The following is a 27297-nucleotide window of genomic DNA, read 5'->3' as shown; positions in this document are numbered from 1 at the left end:
CCAAGCCTTTAATATTGTGTTTTCCAAGTTACAGCAATTGAACGATGGCTGCACTTTCCTGAAGCAGTTGCCTGGCTCTTAGAAATGTAGATTAGTGTATTGTGTGTCAGACATAAGAAAGGGGTTTCAGAGCTAATTCTGTATTCCATTTGATTGCAAGATTAATTCCCAAACGGTGCTATATGCGAGCAGATCTTCACCATACGATGTTTCCTCAGTGGAAAATACAGAGATTCTTATTTAGGCTCCAATCTTGCAATCCAACCAACAGTGGCAGTTCTTATGTCCAGGAGGATAAGCACTTCCAATGAATTAATGATACAGGCTACCTCCATATAGATAAGACTGAAGGACTGAACTTACTCTGAAAGAAATCTATATTGCTTAAAAAGAAACTTGAAAAATGACCGAGAATTAGACTCTAATCAGCACTGGGTTTACTCTGTAGTGGTTTGAAGAATCTGGCATATGAAATCAGTAGGAAATGAGAGAATGAAGGTATTTGTCATCACACACCTCATCATTACCCACATTGTGCCAACTGCCAAAATGAGAGTGGCATAACCGCTGCTAAACAAAGAACAGGTAAGTGTGGAATTACCTGGTTTACAGTAAAGATTTCTCCTAATCTTTTGCTGCAGAAAGAAAATCCAACTTGTTAGATTAAAACACAGCTCATGAATGCATCAGGCAACGTGACTGAACTACTAGGCAAATTACTCAACTCTCCTTTTCAAAATTCCATTTCAACTTCTGCCATTTCTTTGCTAAAAGCAATGACATTTAACAGGATTCTTTAGATCACTTCAGTAATGCAATGTCCCAATTACTGTAAATGCTCTCTGTACTTTACTAGTAGCTTGATAAAATTGATTTGATTTTTCTTTTCATTAGCAAAGGAAACAAAAAATTAAAGCCATGGTTACAGACAGGTTGGAAAACAGTTGCATTATGCTTCAGAACTACTATGAAGAGGAAAGAAAAGTCGAGGAGAAATAGATGCCAAAAGAAATAGAGTATTTTTTGTTAGCTTAACAGAAAAAATGTATAATCCACTTATAATACATTTTGGATACATATTAATATACTTAAGATTTTTTGAGAAAAAACAAAGTGCTTAATTACAGCTATTTGGTGCTGATTACTCACATTTTTACACAGAAAAGATACCATATAAAAACACTGGCTGTATGGTCAAATACTCTAGGGCCTCAGGCCTCAAGGAGAAACCCGAGCTGGTGAGCCACCTCTCACTGTTGTTTAAAATGGTAACAGGAGGTCTGTTGGCCAGATTCTTTGCTCTGGAAGGGAAAAGGAGCTCAGTAGCAGTTTCAAGAGCATGCAGAACACGTTCCACTTGTGCTATTTCATTTCTGCAGATGTGTCCTTGGGTGCAACACCTACATCAGCATTTTGGCTAAAGGTGACTGGGACATGCACCTCAGTTCTGCTCACTCCCACATGGCCAGGACAAAGTGCCTCACTCTCTCGTGCTGACTATGGTGGTTGCTAAACCACCAGGTCAGGTTTCTGATGTGGAGTCTAACTAAGGTATGCTATTAATACAATGAGTAGAAGAACAAAAAATGTTAGAAGAAAAATACTGGCCAGCAGGTGCTGCTGGGAAGGAAGGATACGAGCTTCGTCTCTTCTGCCTTAGCTCTAGTTCACTACTTGATTGTAACACTAAACCTAGTTAAACTGGAATGTTCCCAGGTTCATTCTGAGCCTCAAATGCCAGATATTTTACGGCCTCATTTGCCCATACCATCACCAGGCTCAATATTCACTTCCTAAAGTATGTGCAGGTGGCTTTGTGGCCACCAGTGGCCTGTTCCAGCCTTCCCCACCATACAGAGAGGAGGACAAGGATCCTCCTAGCATTCATGAAGATCACAGCCCCTTTACAGACAAGGGAAGGAAAGACAGGCTTCTCAGCATCAGTTAGCTGAGAAAAATAAGCAAGGCCCCTCATTTCCTCTCTCTCTCTCTTCCCCACCCATTTAGCAGGGTTGAAAATTTTATCAGCTCAGAGTGCTGCTATTGGGAAAATAAAGTCACTTTATGCTTATGAAGCATTCAGTCACTGCAGAGATGAGGCCATATGTTAGATAAGTGCTTACTGTGAGAAAGTATTTTTTTAACTGTGGAGCCCAAACAACTATTAAGCTAGGACTAAAGAAACAAGATAAGATAATTTCTCTGCTATCACATTTTTGAGTGTTACAGTTAGGACAAAAGAAAAAAGTCACTCAACTCTTAACATACGTGACAAATATGTATCACTCAATTACCACTAGAAACATTTTTCATTTCACTGTTTTCTTTCTCATATAAGGTCTAAACTTGCAAACTTTTCTCAAGCACATTTTGCTCTACAGGGTAACTGTGTTTTGTTGGGGAAACTATTTCAAGTCCTGGGCACTATGGTCATATGAATAAGGAATAAAGTGCAGTATATGAATGAGTCCAAGATAAGAAATAGAATAAGTCTTATATTCCATTCCAGCTTACAATTTCCTGTCCACTTAAGTAGGACCAGATCAAGATATTAATTTCTAATGCTGAAAGAGAATTCTGAGGTGGAAAGAAGAAAATAAATTACAAACGTTGGGGTTTTTTTTCTTCTCTTTAGGTATTACTGTGTTATTTAGATTGATGAGATAGAACTAACACCAATTTCATTCAAGTATCCAAAGACGTCCAGAATTGTCACGTTTACCTGATGTCTGTGTCCCTAAGTGATATATTATGTACTTTTATTTCTGATGATATTGAAGATGCAACCAGAAAAATCCTATTGGCCAAACATAAGAGAGTTGGGAGGGTAAGTTATCCTAGCTAAATGCAGAAAACCCTTTTGAAGCTATCTGGACTCAGACCAAGATGCAGGGTGAGCCCCCGTGCTAAAACTGAGGAGTGAGCTCTTGCTCCTCACTCAACAAGAACACTCTTGCTTCCCCCTTTCCCCCCCAAAAACACTGCAGCAAGTGAGCCTGCCAGCAGCAAGAGCATCTCAAAGGGCTTTTGCCCTCTCCACCCTATGCAGGAGCATAAGTGTAAGGCAAGGCAATAGGGATTCAGGGACACAGCTTTTTAAGATGAAAACCATTGGAGACGGATGCTGTGCTTTCTCTGGAGCTCAATTCCTCTCGCTATAGAGAGAAGATAAATATGAGCTCATTTCCTATTGAAGCACACAAAATGTAAAATAAATATTACCATATATGCAGAGGATTTCATTTCCTGTAACAGCATTCAAACAGCCTTACCAATGTTTACCTCACTACACCAACTCAATTTTATTCCTGAGTAATGGAGTCAGGTGATCAATTTTACAGGATATTCCCTCAATGAGCTGTCAGATAAATGCCAAGATATTTCAGGTGGCATTACCAAGCTATTTGCTGGCCTGGCTAAGCTGCAGTGTGTGAAACACAAGCTTAGGATAAGTAGTTCAGCATGGTCCTCCCTACCCAAATATAGACTGAAGTGAGCCACAGTACTGGGGTATTTGATTAAATACTACATTTCCATGAACAGTTTTATCTGCTAGTGATGAACCTGAGGCAACAATCATTACAGTAACTTTCACCTCTTGTCCTTCACACACACAGCCCAGTTTTACTCTGCTCGTTTGGTAGGACTTGGTATGTCTCAGCTTGTTTCACTGTCCAGAGTGTTCTGCCTGGCCTCCCACAGCAACCCCCACCCCTCCTCATTTCCCTTCCAAGTCACAGAACTGCAATAGCCCCACAGAATTTGGAGGGAGCAGAATCTGCTGCTTGTGCAGTTAAAGGCTGCCAGAGAAATGGGCAGCTTAGTATCCTTACCCCTAGCTCTGCTCCCTGGTTCCTGTTAAAAAAAATCAAAGGTGAGGGAGTGAGAAGAAGCTTTTGCTGGATCTTGAGATGAAATAGCAGGTCACAGACCTGAACCACTGCTGCTCTTATCTTCAGTAATCATTCAGCAGCTTGGCACCTGCCCTGCCTCTCTGTAAAATCAAGGTATGTAAGGAGTGAATTTGGCCCTATGCTATTACTTTGTTTTAATTCCTTTCCCAGAGAAAATTCACTTCAACAGTTTGATATGAGTATTTTTTTAAAAGAATAGATGATATTAGCTGCCTCCTGCAGATAAGACTTCTGACTTTTAAAGCTCCCTGTTTTCACTCCAATACTTTGATTAAAGGTTTAAAGAGATTCCTTTTGGTCATTTTAACTTCTTTTCTCTGGAAAGCGGTAAAGGCTAGAGTCAAAAACAAAAAAAAAAAAAGGAAGCAAAAAAGAAATCCTGAAACAGGACTTCTATTTCATTTTTCTGTGTTATATATAGTAAAATTTCACTCTCCAGAAGAAGTTGGGATGGTGGCATACTAGGTAACCCACATTCATCCTGTTTGAGTCTTGAGGTGCTGCCTGCACATGGGAAGATACAGGTCACAGGTCAGTTGAAATACTGGAACTTCACTGGTTCAAATCAGGAATGGCCAAGAAGCAGTGGATTTGATATGGAAACTTCTGTCAGGCTTGAGCTGTTGGTAGGACAGCAGCGAAAGAAAGCAAACCTCAAAAAACAAACAAACAAACAAAACCTCCAACAAAAATCCAAAACAAAACTAACCAACCAAACAACAAAAACCCACAAAGAAACAAACAAAAAAAACCTAAAAAACAACTACCACACACTGTGTGGTGAAAAACTGAGCAGCTTGTCAGGGTAGGGAGAGGAAATATCAGGTTAAGTGGGTCAGGTGCTGTGATGTGCAAAGGCAGCACAGTGTGTCCAGTCCTGTGCTACCCCTGTGGGAACAAAGGGTATCGCAAAATGTGCAAAAAAACTACAAAATAAAAAAAAAATGGCCATTCTTGCCATAAAACCGTGGAGAATCCAACTGAGTGTTTCACGTGTGTGTGTTACTTTTTTGATTCTGTTCACAGCCTTAAGGATTGGGTGGCGCCTCCCAATTTCATCTTATATAGCTGCCCTGATTTCTGTAGTATTAAATTTATTTCTGATAATAATCAGTGTATGTGAGTCCATGCATGAAAGCTTGTCCTTAGCAATGCTGTTTTTAGCCGAGTCTGCCTTCACACCCCAGCATAAAAACATTTAAACCAAAATTGCTATAGAGGATAAAGAAGCACATTGGAATGAAATTATTTTTAAAAGCTTCTGTTGGAAATATTTTGCTTTAAGTAATGTAAATTGATCTATAAATGTTATTTCGCAGCTTGCCAATAACAGCAAATATAACATGCTCCCCTACAATGTTGGATTAAGACATAATAATTGAAATATTTTGTTTGTTCGGGCTGGATTTAAAGAGTCAATAACAGCAGCTACTACTTAGTTCTAATGCAGATGTGGTTTTCCTTTCCTTGATCACATTTGCTTCTTGCAATGAAAAACATCTCATCACTTAGTTTCATGTCAAGTAACTATCTAAATAAGCCCTGTCCCCCAAATGAAAATTCACTGTGAAACTTAAAAAATTTTATGTATTTTTAACATGCCATACCAAAGGTTTTTCAGATCTGATCTTTTAAACAAATTGTTTTTTGAGAAATTCAAGCACCCCTGCTATACAAAACAAAAACATCTTTTGAGATGCCTTTTGCATATAGTTTCTTCTATAACTCCTATCAGTACTTTTCTCGTTATATTTTTTTTGCCTTGTGACATTTAACATTTAAAAGGGTTCAAAAGCTACTGTCTCCTTCCACAGCAAACAAGTTTGTTATCTATTAGATGGCAGGATACCCATTTGGATACAAATTCATATCCAACATTGTATGCAAGCAACTGGAGTACTTTCAATTAACCTAAAAATCCCCTTTAATCACAGCTGTTTTCTGGTTCAGCTGCTGTAATTCACTACTCCCACACACAACCACTTACCAGACACTTTCTTTCCCTCTCTCCCCACCCCTGCCTACTGCCTTTTCATGGTATTTTCATTTCAGGCCCTGTTGTTTATGTTTTATCTCATTTGCATGATATTGAAACTAAACCTCTCATAATATTCCGACTTTGCTACTGTCACCAGCAGCTACGTTATTCTCTGTTTGTTTTGTATGTGTAATCAACTATTTTAGCTCTCTGGTTGCTTTTTTACCTCCTGATTCACAATAAGAGATGCGAGATTTCCTAGGCCACCAGGGAAGAATCCACCAAGAGCACAAGGAAGAGGTTACAGGTATTAGGCAAAGTTGCCACCTGAAGCTTGAAGAATTACAGTTGTTCTCCACTGGTTAGTGTACTTAATGTTCACCTGAGTCTTTAAATTGGCTTAGCAATAAACACTCCTCATTTACATTTTTATGATGTAAAAGCTACATGATCATGAAAAAGGTTTTATTTTTATCCAGGTAACTTCATAACAGATTTTTTTCCCTATAAAAGCTCTTCACTAAATGCTCCTTTTGTTGCCTTTAAATTCTGTTCACTTTCACTTAGCACTTTTATTGCTAAAATTTTTTTTAATATCTTGGTTTAAATAAGCATCTTATACGTTAAGCCTTGATATCTATTAAGTTGAGTGTTTCCTGTTATGTTGAATACCATTTCCAAACTATATTCAGATGTTCCAAGGTCTGCATATTTCATGGTTTTTTTGGGACAGACCCCGTTGGTTTGACTCATAGATCTCACACATATTTAACCTTGCAGGTACATTTTTCTACAGTTCAAACCATTGTTCTTAGTGAAGACTTCAAAACCTGCTATCACTGAAGACCTGGCAAAACAGTTGCTCTGATCTGCACACAGAAGTCCCATCTGCACTGCTCCTTTTTTCACAGTTTCTCTACAAGCCCATGATTTTGCTCTTCACTCATAAAGACAGCATAGTTTGTTTCTCATATTGGAGTTTGGCTAGGAGTCTGCCAAAGGATATTCATCCACTGATGTTCTCTCAGAAAACTGACAGTGTTTTTATTCCCATCTGAACTGGTCACTTCGTTGATTATGTTACATAATGAGTGATAGACCAAGCCACACATTATAAATCGCATTCCCCAGCGACTCAACGTCAAGTCTTTCAGTCTCTTTTCAAAGCTTATAGAAAAAACAGCCCTAAAAGCTCCACTCCATCAAGAGTCCCTTTAGGCCAAGATGAAAAGCAGATTCACATTTATCAATCCTTGAACAAGAAAACTATCAATCACTGAAAATACTTAATGCAGAACAGCGAAGAATGTTTGCTAAAGGCAAACAGTGCCGAGCACGGAGTTACTCAGGAACACAGAGTGTAGTCAAATACTGATTGTCTCTGCAGATATGCACAACCTATACATGACACAAAGACACACTGCCCTTTGCCTAAACAAATCAAGATCTATAAATCATGCTGACACTCACCACAGTTTAACTCTCTCACCTGAGAAATTACAGCATTCTTGCTGTTTATGACTTGCAGGGGAACAGTGGAACAGAGTTTGTCCTTGTGAAATTTAACCATTTCCAGGGTATTTTCAGAGGTCTGGCAATATCAGCGAGCCTTACCAGGTTGCTGTAAGTAAAGAGTGATGACATATTGTTGCATGGTATGCAGCATAATCGTTACTGCTGGAACAGAGTACTTGAATTTTTGCCTTGCCAGCCAGCAAAGGCAGATCTGAGACTGCCTTTTTACACACAGCAACACATTTCTCTAGAAGAGCTGACCACATTGACTCTCACCAGCCAATTTTAATGAGACCAATTTGTACTGAAAAATGGATTAATGATGTAGGGCAATTACTTAGCACTGCATGTCTGCAAGGAAAAACAACTTTTTCAGGAAGAGAATAGAGTCAGTCACCTCTAACAAGGGCTGTGCCCATAACCTAATTTCATTTGTTCTATGGGGTTCCTAGGATGTCCATTATAATGATATTCAAGTTTGGATTTCAGTTATTTCCTACATTCAAAGGAACCAGCCTTTTATTGACTAAACCGATCTCTCAGAGCAGGAAATGCAGCATATTGCTAAAACTAAGGCCCCCAGACAATTAGCACGAGCTACATTTACTCAGTAAGTCACGTAGTTCGGTCTCTTGCAGTGTCATGGAAGACTTTGAAATGCGCCCTAAGTGACAACAACAGTATTTCAAAGACCCCTCAAATTCTCACAAATTTAGACAAAGTGATACTGAGCAATTGACAATCTCCAAGAGACCTTCTGCAAAAAAGAACTTTTTGACAATTAAATTATCACAGGAAAAAGATCAGAAAGGGTAGTATTGTGAAACCAATTCATTCAGCCCCAAGGAACACTAGCAGCATAACGGACTAATTGCTTTACGGTTGGTGTGTTGCAAATGATTGCCCTCAGTATCTGGGAGGGTATGTGCAACCTTTGGTTGTAGCTGCTTCTACAGTAGCTGTGACTTTCCCTGGTATCTATCAAGTGACATGACAGCTTTTCTCCTGGTTGGCAAAACACATAGAAACTTGATGATCTCTCCAACTTCTATGATACCATTAAATTAGGGGAAAAATTGGCTAACAGTTATTTGATACAGAACAATAAAAAAAACCAGACAGACTTACTTGTTTAAGTTTAAAACTGATCGAAATACAAATGCCATTTTTGAAAGAATTCCAAAGGTTAGATTTACAAAATGTTAACACACGCACATATATATATACACATGAAAGGTGATATATACATGATTGTTTGCAAGCTCTCAGGAACATTCTCCACTAATTAGTGAAATACAACAATTTTTCCTTCATACTCAGATACTCTCTGACCAGGCAGAAGAGTTTGCTCCTGGTCCTTGATGGTTTGGATGCATCCACCTCAGCAGATTGGATTGGAGCTGTCTAGCACACAGATGGGGCTGTTCTAACCTCTGCCAATAGCTCTAATCTCAATGTACAGCCTTCTAGCTGAGGACCAGAACTACCTCTGATCCCACTGACACTCCTATCAAGGCTTGAAATGGAGGTGCTGCTTTAGCATCAGGAGAGGTGATCCCTTTGTCTCCTGGGGGAACACAAGATCTCACACACTTGCTGCAAGATCAGTAGAAACAGAACTGACCAAGAAAAGCACTGGCACATAAAGCTGATTTTTGAGTATGTGCCCACCAACACTTTTGTTGATTTTTCCTCTGCATATGAATCTCACACACACAAAGTAAAGCACAGCTCACATTCTAGTACCACATTTTGGGGCCAGCTCTCCACTACAATTTTCCAAATGAGCTATGAGCATAACTCAAATGCAGCCACATGGCAGCACAGCTCAAAAAGAGAAGCCTATGGTAGTGAGAATGTGGGGAATTAGTGTAGTAAAGTGAGAGCAGCTGCATTCTTTGGTCTAAAAACTAAAGCAAACCAAACCTGGATTACAATTGTTGGGGAAATATTTGATAAGATACCTATTTGTTTGGTGAAGTATCTAACAAGCAATATTACAAGAACAGCATTTGTAGCAGAACTTTCAACCAAGTCCAAAGGGGGAAATATTGAAACTCTCATGAGAAACATCTACTCTTGTGACTGCCTTGTGTTTAGAAGAGAAAAGAATGAACAGGGATCTAAAATGACTAAAACTAAATATTTGATGATTTGTGTAAATATAGAGAAGCAGAGAGGAAAGTGCTACACAGTGGTCACTTGAATCATTATTTTTCCTCATTACTTGCTACCAACTGGGCCAAGCAAGCTGCCAAAGGGAATTCCTGGCAGGAGTGTTTGAAACATCAGCTCCCTGGTGACTTATATATTCTTAAGTAGTTATATACTCCACTTGTGTCCATCACTGCAGCTTCTTTAAAATCAGTGCTGCCATGCTCAGCATCCATCCCAAGCACTGATGGTTTGTTTTCTTCTTTTGAGCAGAGCCATTAGCACCCATTTCTTTTATTACAGTGGTAGCAGCTTCAGGTGAGTAAGAATTATGGTGACAATCACCAATCATGACCAAAGCTATTTCTTATTTGCACCATTTTCTGAATATGAGTGGGATCCAGGGTATATCAAAGAAACCAGGGAGATTTCTCTTAGGCTTCAGCACTGTATCATATGTAAACCAGCTTTATCTGCTAAAGCTGTGCAGTGAAAGAGTGAGGCCAATACAGGGAGAGAAAAGCAGAAAACAAGTTTACAGAGCCTGAGGCTACTGAAAATAAGACGGCAGGCACACAACCACCTCATACAAACAGCTCATTTAAAAACCACTAATTCACTTTGTCTTACATTTGATAAGGTTTGGAAGGAGAAAATTTTAAACTATCAACGTATCTGGCCTTCAAGGTGGAAGGTGAGGAAAGAGCAGTAAGAGAAACAGCAAAAATCTTCACAATTTTGAGCATGACCATTATTAAGTGCTTTGTAATTTTCATTGCTGTTTACCGAAACTATATTTTTGGCCAGTCTATCAATTATAGAAGAAATTATCAATCTGATGAATACTGCATTTTGTGATGCCAATGTTTTTTTCCCATGCCTTTCCTGAGGGTATTGCTAGTGGCCCCCCCACTACACTTCTGCATTGCATGTCCACCTCTTTTTTGATGATTGCCAGGCTTCCCCCACAGGGCTGCAGTGTGCACCTACATGGTTCACATGCCTTAAGTCTAAACTCTCAGTAAAATAATTGAATTTAGATTAATTTCTATAACTGTATTATGAAATAATTGAAACTTGCGCATATATATCATCAAAACCCACTAAGCGCCTCACGTAAGCATCATATTTGCCTTCAAATAATCACTGTATGGAACATAAGAATTAATCACAAAGGAGAGTTCTCTTCAGCAGACCTGCTCTGCCAGGTACTCCCATACAGAGTGTCCTGAACATACATGGATGTTTGGACAGAATAGCATTGGAGAAGTGGAACATGGCTTTGGATGACACAGCTGCTAAAGGCTGACTTCAATTATTGCCTTCATAGTAACTGCACAGAAATGCCTCGTTGCTCTTAATTTCCTATTCAACCCAGGTTAAGGTCTAAAACAACCAGAGAGAAGCAGCCCAGAATGTCCTGCTTTTACTCCCTAGAAAGGCCCTGCAGACTAACTTCCCCTCCCTGCATTCCTGCCATCCTTGTCTGCATTAGCCCAGTCTCTGCTTGGGAGCACAGTGCTCCAAAGGAAGGGCACTTTGGAGAGAGGCACTGAGCTTGTCTCACCAAGAGATCTCAGCAGGAATTTCCACAGAACCTTGTCAAGGATTATGATTGCAACATTTAGGGTGAAAGCTATTATTATCATCTCATTTATCATGTTAATAAAGCTTGAGAACATTTCAGGTGCTAGTTTAGTGTTAAGTGACATGTTCTGCTGCTCCTCCATTGTCTCCATTTCCTGTAAGGGACTAAGTAATCCAAGCAATATTTACCTGCACTACCTGTTCAATGGCAGGATAATAAAAACCTTACATGTAATTCACAAATACATTTTTTGCTAGGAAGCTAAAGGGTTATCAAAAAAGTGGTTCTTCCTTACAGCTCAGATGGTCTGGGAACAAGGGAAGTCTTTCACGCATACCTTCTCCATTTATATCTCTGAGGCATGTCAAAAATATCCAGCTTTTGGACTTTTTCTTCCCCCGTGGGCTGATTTCCAACCTTTTTTTTCAGCTTTGTGAAATCTTAATTTCTGACAGTTTTCACAAGCTGCACTTCAGAATTATTCCATCCATATAGTGACTTCATCTCAGAACAGCCAAGATAAACAATTGTAGCTATTTCATGCATCTCTTGATCATTTCCAGATTTTCCTATATTTCTTATGAATCTGGTAACATAGTATCGTGCATTTTGGCAACCTCCTGTTGTTTCACTCAACAGCTGTAATTTAGATTTTTTTCAATTGATATTAAAGCTGCAATGCCTCTGATTACACAGGACTAAAACCACTCCTGAATTGGCAAAATTTAAGATCTACTCCAACCCCCAGTTAGTGCTTTAGTTACACACTAGTGTCATAATACTCCCTCATATGTTAATTTATGTATTGAAAAAGAAGCAGGACAATTCTGTTCCACAAAGCTAGAACAAACAGCTAAGTTCAGGCAATGATGTTAACAACACTAAATATTTTTTCAAATGTCAAAGGTCAGTGTCTTCAGATGAGGGAATTACCCTATACCCACTACTCAAAAGAATTAATAGAGTCATTGATTTAGTCGCCTGGCATTTAGGAGTTTGAGTTTAGGGCCCATTTTGGAAAAGAGAAAAGAAAAAAAATCAAGGTAAAAATAACGTTCTGTTACGTAGTTCATGCTCTGAAAGTCTACGAGATTTATCTGAATTTGAGAACAGATGCTACCAGCCAAATAGGAGACCAAAAAAATCCAACTGCTACTGAGTACATTAGCGTAATTTATGCATTCATAAAACTGATAGACACATTTCGGAAAGTCTTTAAAGAAGAAGTAATAATGGAGCTAGTCAGCAATTTACCACTAGCAATTAATCATTCTCACAATATTCACAACACTCAGTTTTGTTCTTGTTATTCGAGGGAGCAATGATTAATTGATAAAACTTTAGCAAGTGCAGTAATAGCAGGTGCTCCTAATTGCAAACTCTCAGGGATAATTCAGTCTGAGCTACTTTATGCTAATTTGTACAGCATTAGTCATAACAGTCTGTAATTTTACTTTTAAAACTACTTTTTCCTATAGTCACTATAATCTAATTAAGAATTTTATCTAGTTATTTGTATGGAGAACACTGCTGAACTGGAAACGTGGGAGCCTGATCACCATAAAAGATTAAAGAAGAGGTCCTTAAAAATGTCCCCAGCAATTAAAAGCCCTTGCCAATTGGTTTCAGAGATAACTGTTTTAAAGGACTTTTAATGACAACATTTACTCTAATCTCATATAGTTTGAAGCCCAATCCCAATATCCATATCCTCCATTTTTTCTGGACTGAAAAACCTTTGCCTTTTAACAGCAAGTACTTCTCTCAAAGGCTGAAGAAAACCAGTGGGAAAAGCTGCATTCAGCTACCTGTTTTCCATTTCTGCACTTGTTGTGCACCCAGAAGGTTCACTGAACTCAAGCTACTGGGCAAACAACTGGTACCAAACAACTAGCCAATGTTTAAGCTGGGAGCCCAGATCTGGCTTTTGTAGAACAGCTCGATAAATATTCTTCTCTTTTGGACAAGCAGCCCTTCACCTTAATGCTTTTTCCCCCCCTCATTATGGTTATTAAAATAGATACACACACAATAGAGGTCCATTAGCATCTTTATCAATACTGCAAGTGGGCCAGGGAAAAACATTAGAGACTCACTTCCCTCAGTAGCTCATTGAATTTTCTCTCCCTTTCACACACATGCACTTCTCATACCTCACCATTAAGGACTGGATTTCGAATTCCCTTGAACTTAAATCATCTATTACTAATGCACTGATCTCGGGCAGAAAAATAACTTAATTTTCCTGCTTGAGATCTGTCCTTCACATGGCTTGAAAATAATTGTCAACTCAGTGACTAAAAACCTGAAAGCCAGTGATTGACTTTAAATACCAATAAGCTCCAGTTGCATTATTCTAAAACTTCTTATGCCATAAACATCTCTGTGGCACCCAAGTGCCTTCCAGTAGTGTATGAAGCAGCCATGACTAACATCTGTCGTGTGCCATTAGTACTCTCATCCCTCAAGGGGAAAAGCATTTGCAGTGAAGTGTTTTGTTTTGGTAGGAAATTAAAAGAAAAAACTGCACACAGCTACATGCTTATCTTAGAGGAACCAAGATCAAAGAGATGTATTTTGCACTTGGAGTAAGGTATGATATCTGTGAAGGTCCCTGGCTCTTGGAGTAGTTTATAGCATGGTCTTACACTGCCCCCTTTGGAAAGTCTGCTCTCTGGCACCATCTGTCTCTCGATCATAAGGACGTTCCATCAGGTCTGAAGAGAAAGATGTCAACCACAGAGCTGCCTTTCAGTAGCCTGAGCCTAAGCCATGGGTCTCTGAATGGAAGGACTGAAGAGCTGAGCTTGATTCAGTGCCAAGTAGTAAGTCACTGAAGATAGGCTTGATGTGCTTGAGAAGCTCCTGGTGGTGAGGAGACTCCTGTGCTCTTCAGAACTTTTGAGACTCACAAGGCTTTATGGTGAGGTACTGCTGAGCTCCCCTTGGAAAGGGTCTTATCACGTGGTATCTACAAATGCTCTTGCCAGGTAACTCGAGTCGCTGCCTCCTTGCTCTGGTTTAGTTTTTCCCACCCCTCTTGTCCAACCATAAGCTAACTGTGCCATGGTGCAGCAGCATGGTGTGGTATTGGACAGCATGTTTGGTCATATGTAGGAAAAGACAAGCAGCACATGTGTGTCGCCTTCATAGTGTCACCCAGTCCAGTCCTCTGCAAGCAAACAGCTGGACAAGGATTGGAATGGAAAGAGTTTGCTGTAGTTGGAAGTGTAGCCTCTCACCAGTATCCACCAAGACCACCTCAGACTAGTGGAACTGGTTAAGCTTGGAGAGTGCTTGTCAAAGTCCAGGATGATCTCTTCCCAACACGATCACTCCCACAGCTTTACTAAAGCATGTTGAGTTTTACTTCCTGGCCCAAATCCAGATTTTTCTAGGAGTGCAGTATGAGGCTTCAGTTACATTATCTCAAACTTGACCAGCAGTATTTTATTTAAGGAAATGTTTGAAAACTGGTCTCTGGTTTAGCAATGCAAGCTCAACCTGTGACTAATCACTTTGTTACACGTAACATTGGCTTACAAGACTGTCCTTGAAAACCTGGGGTGATACAGCATCATCCATGGCAAAGAGAAAAGCTAAGTCCAGGTGCCTTTTCACCCTTTTCCCCAGATAGCTGCAGGGATTTCCTGGTCCACATCTCCTCATGAGCCAGAAGATTGTTTTGATTCATCAACATATTTTCAGTCTGACCTTTAGCTTCCTTCCTTAGTGGTATCAGACCAGCACACGACAATGCAATAAACCACTTTTAATCCAGTACCCACCGTCACAGCACAGCAGTGGTTTATCTGCCCAAGTTTCAGAGCACAGCTGACTTCCCCGTGCTGGCAGCTTTGCTCATGTGCACATCGTGCCTTGAACAGGTCCCTAAGCAACACTCACAGACCAGCTCTGCCTACCCTGCTGCAAGGGCTCACAGCTGCTGATGTGCAAATCCAAGAGAGATCAAAACTCCATTAAAACCTTGCTCTTGGAGGCTAGTGCAGGAAGTGGAATCAATCCACTCAGAGTCACCAATTTAAGTCCCTGCAAGTTTGTCAGGGACACAGATCCTATATTTTAAAGGATGTTTTATACAATAAATACCTTGTGAAACAAAGGTAAGGTTTTTTTGTGCTATTATTTGATACTTTTTATTTAGCTATTTCCTCACACATGAACATTTTACAGTTGTACCTATGGATGGTGATAGTTACTGTAGTGACAGAAGTATTAAAATACCTTTAAATACCTCCATGGAGACATCTTTTTTAACATCTTTGGTGCAGCTGTATTTATAGCAATAGCAGTTGCCAGTTTTTCAGGGCTAATTACTTTGACTTACGGATATTTTCCATAATCCATGAAGTGTCCCTTAATATACTTTACTGTCACATTTCTCCTCTTGCAAGTTATATTACTGTACAATATATGAGTAACAGTATTGTTACTCATACATGACTAAATATCTTGTTCTTAAAACAAAGGAAGTCCTGTTTTTCGAGTGCAGTATTCCTGCAAATTAAGAGGTAAAAGGCATCAAGAGTAAGCGTGGGCATAACCTTCCCCTCTCACTAACTTTTGGTACTGACAGATTGAAGAAATTGGGTGCACTATTGAAAGAAACATCTTTTTTTTTTTTAAGCTGGTACTAAAAAATCTATTCATATTACTGAGAAGGAAGCTGGAAAAGCATGAGTTTGAGAGCCTGCATCAATTTGCAGTACAGCTGCTAACGAAAAACAACCAACCAACCAAAAAAAAAACCCCACCACTAAACACCAATCCTTCTAGCTCAGCTGAGTTTGTAAAACATCTCTGCTATCTCTGCTACCACTGAATCAGCAATCTTCTCTATTTCCTTTGGGCAACTGCCTCGAAATACAAAACGAAGAGCCAATGACTCCAGATTACAGGAAACCAACTCTTTATTTTACTCAACTCTGATTGTAAACATATTTATCTACAGCATAATGCAGCTCTGGTTTCAGTTCCCAAATGCCTCGTTTATTAAATGTTCAGTTTTGTAACCTTGGTGTGTAGGACTTCAAAACTGTGGAGCTTGCCAAGACTGGGTGGACAGTTCATCCACATCCTCCAGAGTATGTGCTATATCCCCTTAGGATACTGCACAATGTGCTGTATTTATTACTAGCTGGATTAACTCATGCTTTACTACTGACATCACGCCAAACAATGCTGCCCTCTCTCACCCCCTGCTGCATTTGTAAATCTGCCCTTCAACATCTCCAATACAGCTTCAATTCCACCTTATCTGAAATCTCAGCCACATCTGGCCTTTCTGGTTCCCTGTTAGGCTCATGAACTGACTGTTATTACAAGTTCAAGAATGCATATCCAGCCACCACACTGGAAGGTTCTTGAACTTGTAGCAACAGCAGATGAGTCCTTTCATGAAGAAGGCTGGAGAGGAACTTTCTAACAAGGACATGCAGTGAGAGGACAAGGGGGAATGGTTTGATACAGAAGGAGGGTAGATTTAGATTAGATATTAAAAAGAACTTCTTTCCTGTGAGGGTGGTAAGGCCCTGGCACAGGTTGCCCAAGGAAGCTGTGTCTGCCCCAGCCCTGGAAGTGTTCAAAGCCAGGTTGGATGGGGCTTGGAGCAACCTGGTGTAGCAGAAGGTGTCCCTGCCTGTGTGCATGTGGGGATGTAACCAGATGATCTTTAAGGTCCCTTCCAACCCAAACCATTCTATGATTCTATGATTTCAGAGTCTAGCTCTCATTGTCCAGGCTCACTTCTTCCTTTACAGATGTCTCTTTCAGTGAACTCAATTTGTGCCTGTTTGGGTGATCCTAATTCACCTACAGCTGACCTCTCATTACACACTACCTAATTTCTACATCCAGTACAACTTTCTCCTCTGGCTTCTCAGTCTGTAGCCACACCCAGGAAGTTTATTCAAGTTTGCATCTTATTTCCAGTCCCAGTCCCATTACCCTTCAGTCTTTTGAATGGGTGATCTACAGTTAAGCAGTTTGGGATGGTTTCCTTAAACATACTGTGCAGAAGAAAACACTGTCGCAAGAAAGCTATTAACATACAAAGACAAAAAAAGAGAATCATAAATGAGAAGAAGCTCTATAGTCCTCCTCATATTGTCCTATCATTGTAATAAACAAGCTCATAAATAATAAATAATCACAACAATGACTAATAAAAAAAACTGTCTCTTTTTGGTGGAACCTTCCCATTCCAGAAATGCGTATTTGGAAAGTATCCATTTCATTTGTGCATGACAGCTCACAGGCTTGTAGCTAATTATTGCCATGCATAAGATGGTTAAGAGAGAAAAAAACACCTGTCAAGCCATAAAGATTGGTTAATCAGTTAAATATATATCCAATGTTTATGCAGAAACTGGAGCAGTCGAAAACTACTGTACCATCCATCTATATTGCAACATCAGTATCTCAGAATGGAGACAGGATTTACACGTATTACAAGTATGCTGAATTACAAGTTATAAATCATGTTCTCACATGCCATTCACTCTAATACTGGTGCTTCAGGTTTGGCACATGAGGGCAGTTTCCAGTTCTGTAGCCCCAGTGGTCACTTGGCTCAGAACTCCTGTATCTGCTCCAGCTGGGGAAGTGTTACCTGTGTGACTCCTACAAAAGCTGTGGCAATTCAGGGTCTCAGAGGCAACGTGAATTCAAAGAATACAGGCTTTCTGAATTTCAAACTTGCAAAGTTCTCTCCTGCCAATATTAGACACACTTTAAGAAAAGACTTAGATTTCAAAATATGCTCGAGAAAAGTACTAAATGTTTCCTGACCCACCACAGAAATGAAAGAATTGACAAAATATCTTCAACTCAGCATGCTGTAAATCAGGATCCTGACTTGCTGGGCATTTTGGGCTGCATTTCAAATAATGTACCTTACCATATGATTTATACTACCTCTGTGCAATAAAGGCATTCTGGACAGCTTGATCAGTCCCCCATCATGCTTGCTCACCTCTCTTTCTCTGGTTCCTACCCCCACAAAACAAACACATGCCCTAAAGACACCCTCTCATATACCCAAAACAAACCCACACAACTCAAAGCACACAGACTGGCTGCAATTAGGAACACAAGGTTTTTCTGATGTAACTGTAATTGTGGCTCATTTTTTTAGCCCTTCTGAATACAGCAGCTCTCTCTTTGGGATGAAACTCAGATCTACAATGTAATGGGCTTATTCTAAGAGATTTTGGGTTTACTTGGTGCAGTCAAAATAATAAAAAAAGTTCCTTCTGTGAACAAGATATCTCTCTCCTCAAATCTTCCAACAAGCACATCAAAACAGTCTTGTCTGTCTTTGAGACACAAAAGGGACTTTAAAGTAGAGAACTGACAGGATCTTACAAATCCTCTTCTAGAAGAGCCCTTGTTTTCTGATTCAGTTACAGACAAAAAGAATCAGTTAGTAGGATTTCCAAATAGGATTTCTAAAAATATAATGCATTTGGATACATTTTGATTCCTACAAAGTTAAAGTTATAACCCTAGATGAGTAAATCCCAATCAAACTTCCAGAACAGGGACTCACAGCTTCTAGTCAGTTGAGGTCCTGGAAAGTACTAATCAGCCAAGATGTTTCCAAGAGCAATAGGACTATCTTTCCCCATTGAAACTGTTTGCAGAAGCTGGCATAACTGAAATACTCCAATGGAATCTCTTGGATGAAATGGTTATTTTTGCTCTTAAAAAGAAACAAAACCAAAGCAAGATAACGAAAAACTCCAAGATATTAAAGCCCGATGAGACTTTATTGTTATTGTCCCATGGCTGTCATTCAGCATGGCAAACGCTCTGAGGTACTCCTAAACTTTTCTCTGAAGGTGTCTGAGGCTAAAGCTGCCCTAAACACACACCAGACCTATGACCACAGACCCACCCTTTTGACTTTTCATTTGAACCTTGTAATGCTGTTACCTAGTATATAGTAAACATGGAAAAGTCAGTTGCTAGTTACAAAACTCAGTCTAAAACCTTTCCTTATTATTTCTTGCCAGACGCTGAAGATTCTCCTGTCAAGGAAGATTTTGCTATTTCAAACACAGTTTTTCAGGCTCAGCAAATCCACAAGAACTAGTAGCCATTTGCTGGGATCATTAGTTGGTTTTTCCGGGTGGCAGTTGTTTTGTTTCTCTTTTTCAATTGGCTTTCCATGTGTGACTTTTCCCATCAGCAGTATCAGAATTGACATTTGACTTCAAGGCAGTTTAAAGGCCATCAGGAACATACTGTGACATCGCTGAGTCTAAACTCCAGAAGATATTTGTGCGTGACTATTACACCATATAAGCTCTCTTTATTCAAGTCTCTCAAGTCATTATGCATACCAGGACCAGCACAGACAGATGTCTCAAATAAAGGATGAGGGAAACATAAGACAGTGGGATAAAGCCCTAAAGAGAAGGCAACAGATGACATTATTTAGAAACAAACTGGCATTGTGAGGCATACAGTGTGAGTGATCAGAAACAATGCAAACTCATTTTTAGATATCGTCAGACAACTCAACGATATTGTTTTACTCAACAAAAAAGTTTGAAGATCTCTGTGGGTGTCAGGTATTAATAACTTATGGGTAAACATCACAGGAAAAAAAAATTCTGGCACTCAGCCTCTCTTTTTGCCAGGAAAGAAAATGATTGAGCAGATGGTTTGTTCAGAAACCGCAGCCTTTGGGAAGAAGCTTTTTTGTAAAACTGAATATATTTTGCAACCAACAAAGATGTGGAAATTTTTGTCTTTAGGAAGTTTTCACTGATAGCAAGAGGATGGGAAAGTCAGTGCAGTATTGCAGTTCAAAAGGAGTATTGCTAATCATACTATATTTTTTTACTTAGCAGGTCTGTGGCAGTCCAATGCAACAGAATATCATTAAGCATCTTGACAGGTTTATGGAAGCCTTGCTCTAGGACAAAGACCCAGGTCATTATATTTCTACTGCAGCAATGATGAATACGATTAGCAGGGGTTTTTTGTGGAGGGGAAAGTTGTTTCCTTCCAAAGCTCCTCCTCCCCTTGTCTGCATTCATAAAACAATTTCCCAATCTGCCAACCTGTATTTTGTGGCACAGCCCTTTCTTTCAGTCTTTTCCAGCACAGAGATTAAAAAACCAGCTTAACAAATTAGCTTGTAAAAATATTGTGGAGTTTTGCACGCAGCTTCATGACTATTTTGTTTATTAAATTCTGAACACGTGTCAGGAGCCTGAAAAAAATAAAAATATACTTAAAAAATATATGTAGATTATAACTAGACCCCAGTATCACCAGGGAGGAAAGTGGCTTGCTAGGACCATAGCCAAGTGTGATTGTTTAACTGTTCTGACTGATGATGGCAAAGGCCTATACACAACCTGTATATCAAGGAAAATAAAAAAATAATAATTAAAAAAAAATAAAAATCAAGAAAGACCCTATTTATCAAGCACAGATGAGCCCAGAAGCCACTGTCCTTCCATGACTCCTCCAATGAGTTACATCCTGGCTTTGTCAGACTTCTCATGTGCCCAGTACAAACATTACATGTTTGGGGATTTTCTTTATATAGTCAACATTTTGCCATCTCTCTTCCTTATGCTTTGAGTTTATCAGAGGCATATGATTGTAATTACCAAGACACCATGCCCAAAGAAATTAAGCTATAGTGAGACACTGATTGAATTACCTTGATCTCAGACTCATTAGCTTGGACTTGGTGCCATAATAAATACTTCCACAAGAATCCCAGTGAGTTCAGAGCATGGAGGAAGAACTTAATTGTAAGACTATGCAGAGGTATTCAGAGGGTAAACAAAGCCAGTGCCATTAGCTCTAAACTTACAAGCTTATCTTGACAACTGTCATCTGAAGCCTGAGATATTTTGCCTGTGTGCCCAGTGCTCCCTCTCTGAGAGGAGCTGGCCTTTTCACTGGCAATAGCTGCACCAGGAACCCATGCCCAGCCACCATTTCATTGTGCCCCAAAACTGAATCATGTTTTTCCTGTCAGGTCATTGCATCATCCTTACATTGGAGAATAGGAGAGAGAATGACTAGAAAGACCATTTAAAGGATTCCAAGCCAAAAATAGAAAATTTTCCTCTTTCCTAATGACAAATGCTATAGTTTTCCCCAGTAACTTCAGGTCTCCTGCTTCAGTCATGGTTGAAATAGCACCTGCAGAACAAGGTTGCTTTTCTTCTTCTTTGAAATATTCAGTGCTGCAGAACTCCTGTGTGTTCTCAGAAATAGAGCCCTGGCTGGAAGAGGAATTAAAAATCCTACTAAAATACCTGAAAAACTTTTTCTTTCTTTCTAGTTCTTAAAGAAAAAAGTGGTCCTTCCGGAGGGCTTTTTTTCTGAACTACAAAACCAACAGAAAAGTCGTATAACTGTAGAGAGCTATAAAGCGCTTGTGTGCTTTCCCCCAGCTTTAATCAGAGAGGAAAACACACCCCTCTGTGCCAGATTTTGGGGCTGCAGAAGCTTTGATGTCAGCTCTGCCAGCTCACACCACCTACTACTCTGGCCAGGGCCCTGGTGCCCATTGCAGACCCACATCCACTCATAACTGCAGGGCCAGGCAGTCAGTGCTTTCACCTTCCTTTCTAAAAACCTGGACTCACAATGCATTAAAACAGGAACTGGAATTTGGGCTAAGCTCACTTTCCTCTATCAGATCTGTGTCTTGGAAGGCAGTGCCAGCTATCCAAAATAGCCCATTTGATGGGTCCTGTCCTCCAAGGAAAAGCTATAGAGGAGAGAAACGACTACAGGCACAAGAAGGGAAGCATTGAGTAGAAATTACATCCAGGTTATAGAGATGCAAGAGAGAACAAGGGCAGGTTGGCCACTGGAAGCCTTTTGCTTCTTCCTTCATGGGGTGCATATTTGCACTTTGGATGATAAGTGTATTTTGAGACCTGATCCTGCAGCTGATGGTGTGGGTACAGGGGGGCACTTAGACAACATCTAAGTGGCAAATAGAAAGGTGCCTGAAAATACTGGGGGCTTTATTATCAGATGAGGGTGTTTTTACCTGCCTCCTTTCCTCTGCACAAAGACATGGTGCTCTGCTTAATTGGACACTGAGCATTTTAATTCTTTTTTTTTTTTTTTAACATGAAGGAAGAGAGCAGCAGAAGCAGGGTTATAAGAAAGAACAGACAAGATTTGTAATGTTCATTAAGCCAAAAGCTAGGAAATTAGATGAAAGAAAACTATCAAGGGTGTATTCCTTTGATGACTGAAACTGAGACTGAAAAGTTCTTTTTAAGTGAATTATGATTTACTGGATAACAGATACAGAAAGATTTCACTACCACCACCTGTAAAACTGCATTGGTTTTTATCAAGTAGCTCCAGTTTAGCCCATCTAGTTGATGAACATTCTTCTCAACTAGCAAATATAAATGACTTATGGGGATAATATTTCAATATGTAATGACATTGCTATATCTTGGATTCTTTTAAGATCAGGGTTATTAAATATTAAATATCAAAGCCGTAAATTATTGTAGCAGCTTTATACAACTAAATTAAATTCAAACAAAACCTAATTTCCTTAATCATTGACTGTAATCCTCCAGGAACATATGCTATTAACTCAGCTACAAATGGCACAGAAATTGTACGACTTTAGTTAAGTTATTTTATATCAAATTCTAATCCAGGGTAGAGTCCTCAGTAAATCTCCTGCAGGGATTTTAATGCTTCTGCAATCATATTGGCTTTTTACTGGAGAGCTAATCTTTTTATACTCTCTTTTTTCACTCCTTTATTCATTTCCTTCATACCCTTACTGAGCTTAGTTGGTACCTTCTTTCACATATCATGTTTTGAAGGATTTGGCTTTCCCCTCTTGTATTTGATGGGCAATAGTTAGGCTTTCATGTATGCCAGAATTGGGTAAATTTTTTTGTTTCACATGTGCAACTGAATCATTCCCATTTGTGTCAACATGTATGTTAACTGCCTCTTGTGATCTCTCTGTAAGGCTGTCAGAATTATTCACAGTTTGCAGTCAAGCATTGAGAAAGCAGAACAATTTCCTCCTCTTTAAGAATCCAATGGAAGTAAAATTAAACAGATTTAATTTAAGCAAGAAACTTCCTTAGAGACTCAAGGCAATGATTGGATAATAAAGAAATAAACTTAGAGCCCTAGGAGGTGAGACTTGGAGAAAACTCCAGAGATCATCCAGTCAGCCCTCTGCCCCACACTGATCAACTAAACTGCTGTCATCCCCGACAGATGTTTCCCTAATCTGTGCTTAAAAGCCTGTGACAATGGACATCTCTCTATACAATCTAATGCAGTGCCTCACTAGCAAGAGGTGTCTTCAGACACCTACTTGCAATTTTTTTTATTTTTTTTTAAGCCTTTTACTTCCTTCCCTCTACTTTGGGACTGGAAAAATGGGGCTATCCCTGGCCTCTTGGCAACACTTGGCCACTTCCATCTCTCAAGTTTTCTTTTCTCTAGACTGAATCACAGAACCCCCTTGCTATCCTGTCAGCTCGCTCTTGGAAAAGCATCACCTGAATTAGTGTAATTTGACTGAGGTCTGAAATCCAGCACGTTACGCATCTGTTTATACATCCCAGTGTCTCTGTCAGAGCAGAACAACCAGAACAACATTGCTGACTGTGCTGGTTTAAAGGTAAACCAGCAGGGGAAATGAACTCAACTCAAAAGAGAGATTATAAGTCAGAATAACAATTTACTAAAATAATACAATAAGTACAGTTATACAGACAAACAATTGGTTTTAACCCACAAAACCCAAATATATAACCCAGCACCCTGGGGCATGAACAGAGTGGTGTTCATTGGGCCCCCTGAGTCCAAAGGAAAAGTGAGGGGAAAACCTGTTGGTGAGAGTGCTGTTGCAGCCTGGTCAAGAGTGGTGATTGCAGTCTGGTCAAAAGTGGTGGTTGCAGTCCAGTTGAGGGTAGTGGTCTCAGTCTGGTTGAGAGCGGTGAGCTGCAGTCTTCCTCTGGATCCCACGAGTGGTAAAAAGGTTCCAAAACTCCAAGTTTATATATTCTCCAGTTCAGGTAGGAATGCTCAGTCCTTCCCTCGGAGCGGGGAATTCCATAAAAGGGTATGAGGATGCTCAGTCCTTCCCTCAGAGCGGGGAATTCCATAAAAGGGTATGAGGATGCTCAGTCCTTCCCTCAGAGCGGGGAATTCCATAAAAGGGTATGAGGACAGGAACATCTTCCTATCTCGCAGGCCTCTACTGCTACCAATTTCTGGGAAATGGCATGGAAGGCTATAGAATACACAGTTTTGGGTTACACCCATACCATGATAAACTGGTCTCAGCTGTCCTAACTAGGACACTGACTCACAGCAAATTTATGACCCATTCTCATCTCCAGTCTCTTCCAGCTTAATACCCTATAATTATTTCTTTATGAATACTGTAAATCAAATCTTCAAAGTGTCTTGAACTGAAGAAGGCAAACAGCCACTACCCTCAAATTTCACTGTCAAAAACATCCCAGTTTGTAAACAATAGAAGTAAATTCTGAGACAATTTCTTTTGCTCAGAGCTCTCCCTTAAAACAAAACCAAACTCCCCAAAAACCCCACAGCACATAATCACCAAAACTCAGACACAGACAGTTTTCGGCATCCACACAGACACAGTTTGCAGGCAAAAAAAAAACCAAAACAACAAGCAAACAAACCCAAAAAACAGAGGAGAGGGTATATCATTAGCAGAGCACTCTATACAGACACAAGCCTTGCTTTCAGCTTGGATCCAACCAACACTACAACCTCTCATACACACAAACTGTCTTGCTCCCATTCCAGGACAATTTCTGAGACCAGAAAGTCTCTATTGTTGTAACCATTCTGGGTCAGAGCAAAGGTCCATCTGTTCCACTGCTTGTATCCAACAGTAGACCCAACTCCATCCTCAGGGAAAGAGTACAAGAACAAGGTAAACAAAGTAATTCTCCCTAGCCTGTGATCAATTAGCCTGACAACTGTAAGCTGCAAATAGCAGAAACTATGAAAAGAAAAGAATTGGTGGAACACCCATACATATAATGTCACCAAATAAAAAAATTAACTCTATAAGGTTTGTGCAGGAGTCAGTGCTGTCCCATTCTACAGTGTACACCTGTACTCATGCTGGGACTCCAAAGAGTTCATCTGTTCCTCCTGCACAGCCGTGCCACCCCCTGAGGGCTTCCGTGCCACCTGACCATCCCCTCACCGAACAATTCCCTGGCAGACTTCCTGTTCATGATGTGTTTGAACAGATAACAGACATTTTAGCTATTATGTTTTTTGCCAATTGTCCCTCACATTCCTTCAGCCAGCCTTATCATGTTTGTACATGCCAGAGTTTATCATCTTTTCAGTTTTCTTCATCTGGACAGCACTTCAGCTTTCTGAAGGATGCTTTCTTGCTCCTGCAATCTCACTAATCCTGCCAATGCTGGCTTCTTCTCACCCTTTCTCAGGTTTCTCTTGATACACAGTTATTTTCTCTGTACTTCCCATGTGATTTACGGAAGCAACATCCATACTCCCTGCAAAGAGTTAGGTGTTCCATCTGTCTTTCTTTCAACAAGTCTGCTGATCTTCATCTAGTTTTCCTTTTTCAAGTTGAGCAGAGCAATGGTAGAGAACTCTGGCTTGTCTTACTCCTGCCAAATCTAAGCACATTAAGATCCCCCTTTCAGGGAAGCTCTTCAGCTGTTAGTCCCTACATCGTATCCCATAAACCACGGAGGAGTCAAGTCAAGCGCTGACCTCGTGGGCTCCTGAACAAGCTGCTCCACAAATTAGCCAGAGACATCTAAAAACATACTCTGCCAAGTCTGGATGCAATATTTGCCTCTTCTAGACCAAATAAAAGTCATCCATGAGTACTTACTTCCTCCCTCTACTCAGGCTGTTGTGCTGCCACCATGGTCCACCAGTGAGGGAGGCTGAGTCAATACTATATATCTTCTTCCTATTTGAGTTTGGGACTTTCACTGAAGTCTGGATTGTTCATTGATTAAACTTCTTTTGTAAGCAAGTCAGCTCCAAAGTGTCTTTAATATGCAGAACTACTAGCTATCAGCAAAGCTCACTGCATCCTTCCAGAGCACAGTATCATAGGAACATCCCACTGATCATCATCTTTCCAAGTTTGTGACATCTGCCCTGTTAGGATCTCCATGACCAGTCAGATATACCAGTTCCCCCAGGTCATTTCTTTGACATTAAGCACTCCCACAGAGGAATATCTTGTTTAAACAATCTCTTGAATCCGTCTGTTCCCAGTTTCCTTTTCTACTAGATTTGACCTTAACACCAGCGGAAGGGCTGTGAACCAGCAGCACTCAAGGCATGATATGGCCGGGTGGCTGTTGGCAGGGGATTATCAGTAGTAGGTCCTTGACTTGAATTAATTTTCCTCTGAGCGTGAGGAGTTTGATTTTTTTTGCTTCAACAAGGCACGCTGCACAGCCCATTTATTTACACAGGCATTTCCCCAGCGAGTGATTCATATTGTGGAATGGACTTTTGTTTTCCTGGGTAGGGTTATTTTAAAGTAGTCTTCTCCCCCATTATCCCCCCCGTCCCCAAGGATATCAGGTGGCCAGCACCAGCACTTCATAAAGGAAGAGGTTTGGCTTTGCAGTGAGGAAAACTTAGATCTTAGCAATTGAGGAAAAATACCTTCTTAGAAAGGTCATAACTCTTAGAAGAATATCTTCTTGTGTTTAAAGTTAAAAAAAGGACTTTTTAAAATTAAATCAGCTAGGAAGTTGGGACCTTTGATAGTATGTTACATGGACTTGATTTGCATTTTTCAGTGGTGTATCTCAATTTAAGCATGTTGGCAGTAAATTAACACAAAACTAGAGCAACACAGTAACAGTTTTGATCAAGAAGAAATTTCTCTTTCGTTGCCCAAGTGTAAATTCAAATAAAATTTATAATCTCTATAACAAACATCAAAGCAGTTTTAAAACATACTCTGTACTTTATACACTGTTCCCACAGAGGATACTAAAAGTCAGTCTGGAGGTAACTGACCTAGCAGAAAACTTCGTGTGGTTTTTGTATATGTCTCTACTGGCCAATTCAGTAATATTAGTACTAGCCCAGATTTC

The 27297-nt window shown here is 39.9% G+C and overlaps 1 protein-coding gene across 1 annotated transcript in view; it reads right to left on the bottom strand.

Annotated features, from left to right (window-relative positions):
- CABCOCO1 (ciliary associated calcium binding coiled-coil 1) overlaps positions 1 to 27297 on the bottom strand; it is a 112722-nt gene that overhangs the window by 79401 nt on the left and 6024 nt on the right. The gene's annotated exons all lie outside the window — the stretch shown is intronic.

The sequence above is a fragment of the Pipra filicauda genome, unplaced genomic scaffold (assembly GCF_003945595.2).
Source record: "Pipra filicauda isolate LSUMZ 115617 unplaced genomic scaffold, ASM394559v2 scaffold465_size509821_pilon, whole genome shotgun sequence".
NCBI classification, from domain to species: Eukaryota; Metazoa; Chordata; class Aves; order Passeriformes; family Pipridae; genus Pipra; species Pipra filicauda.
This window is presented reverse-complemented; position numbering and strand designations above follow the sequence as displayed.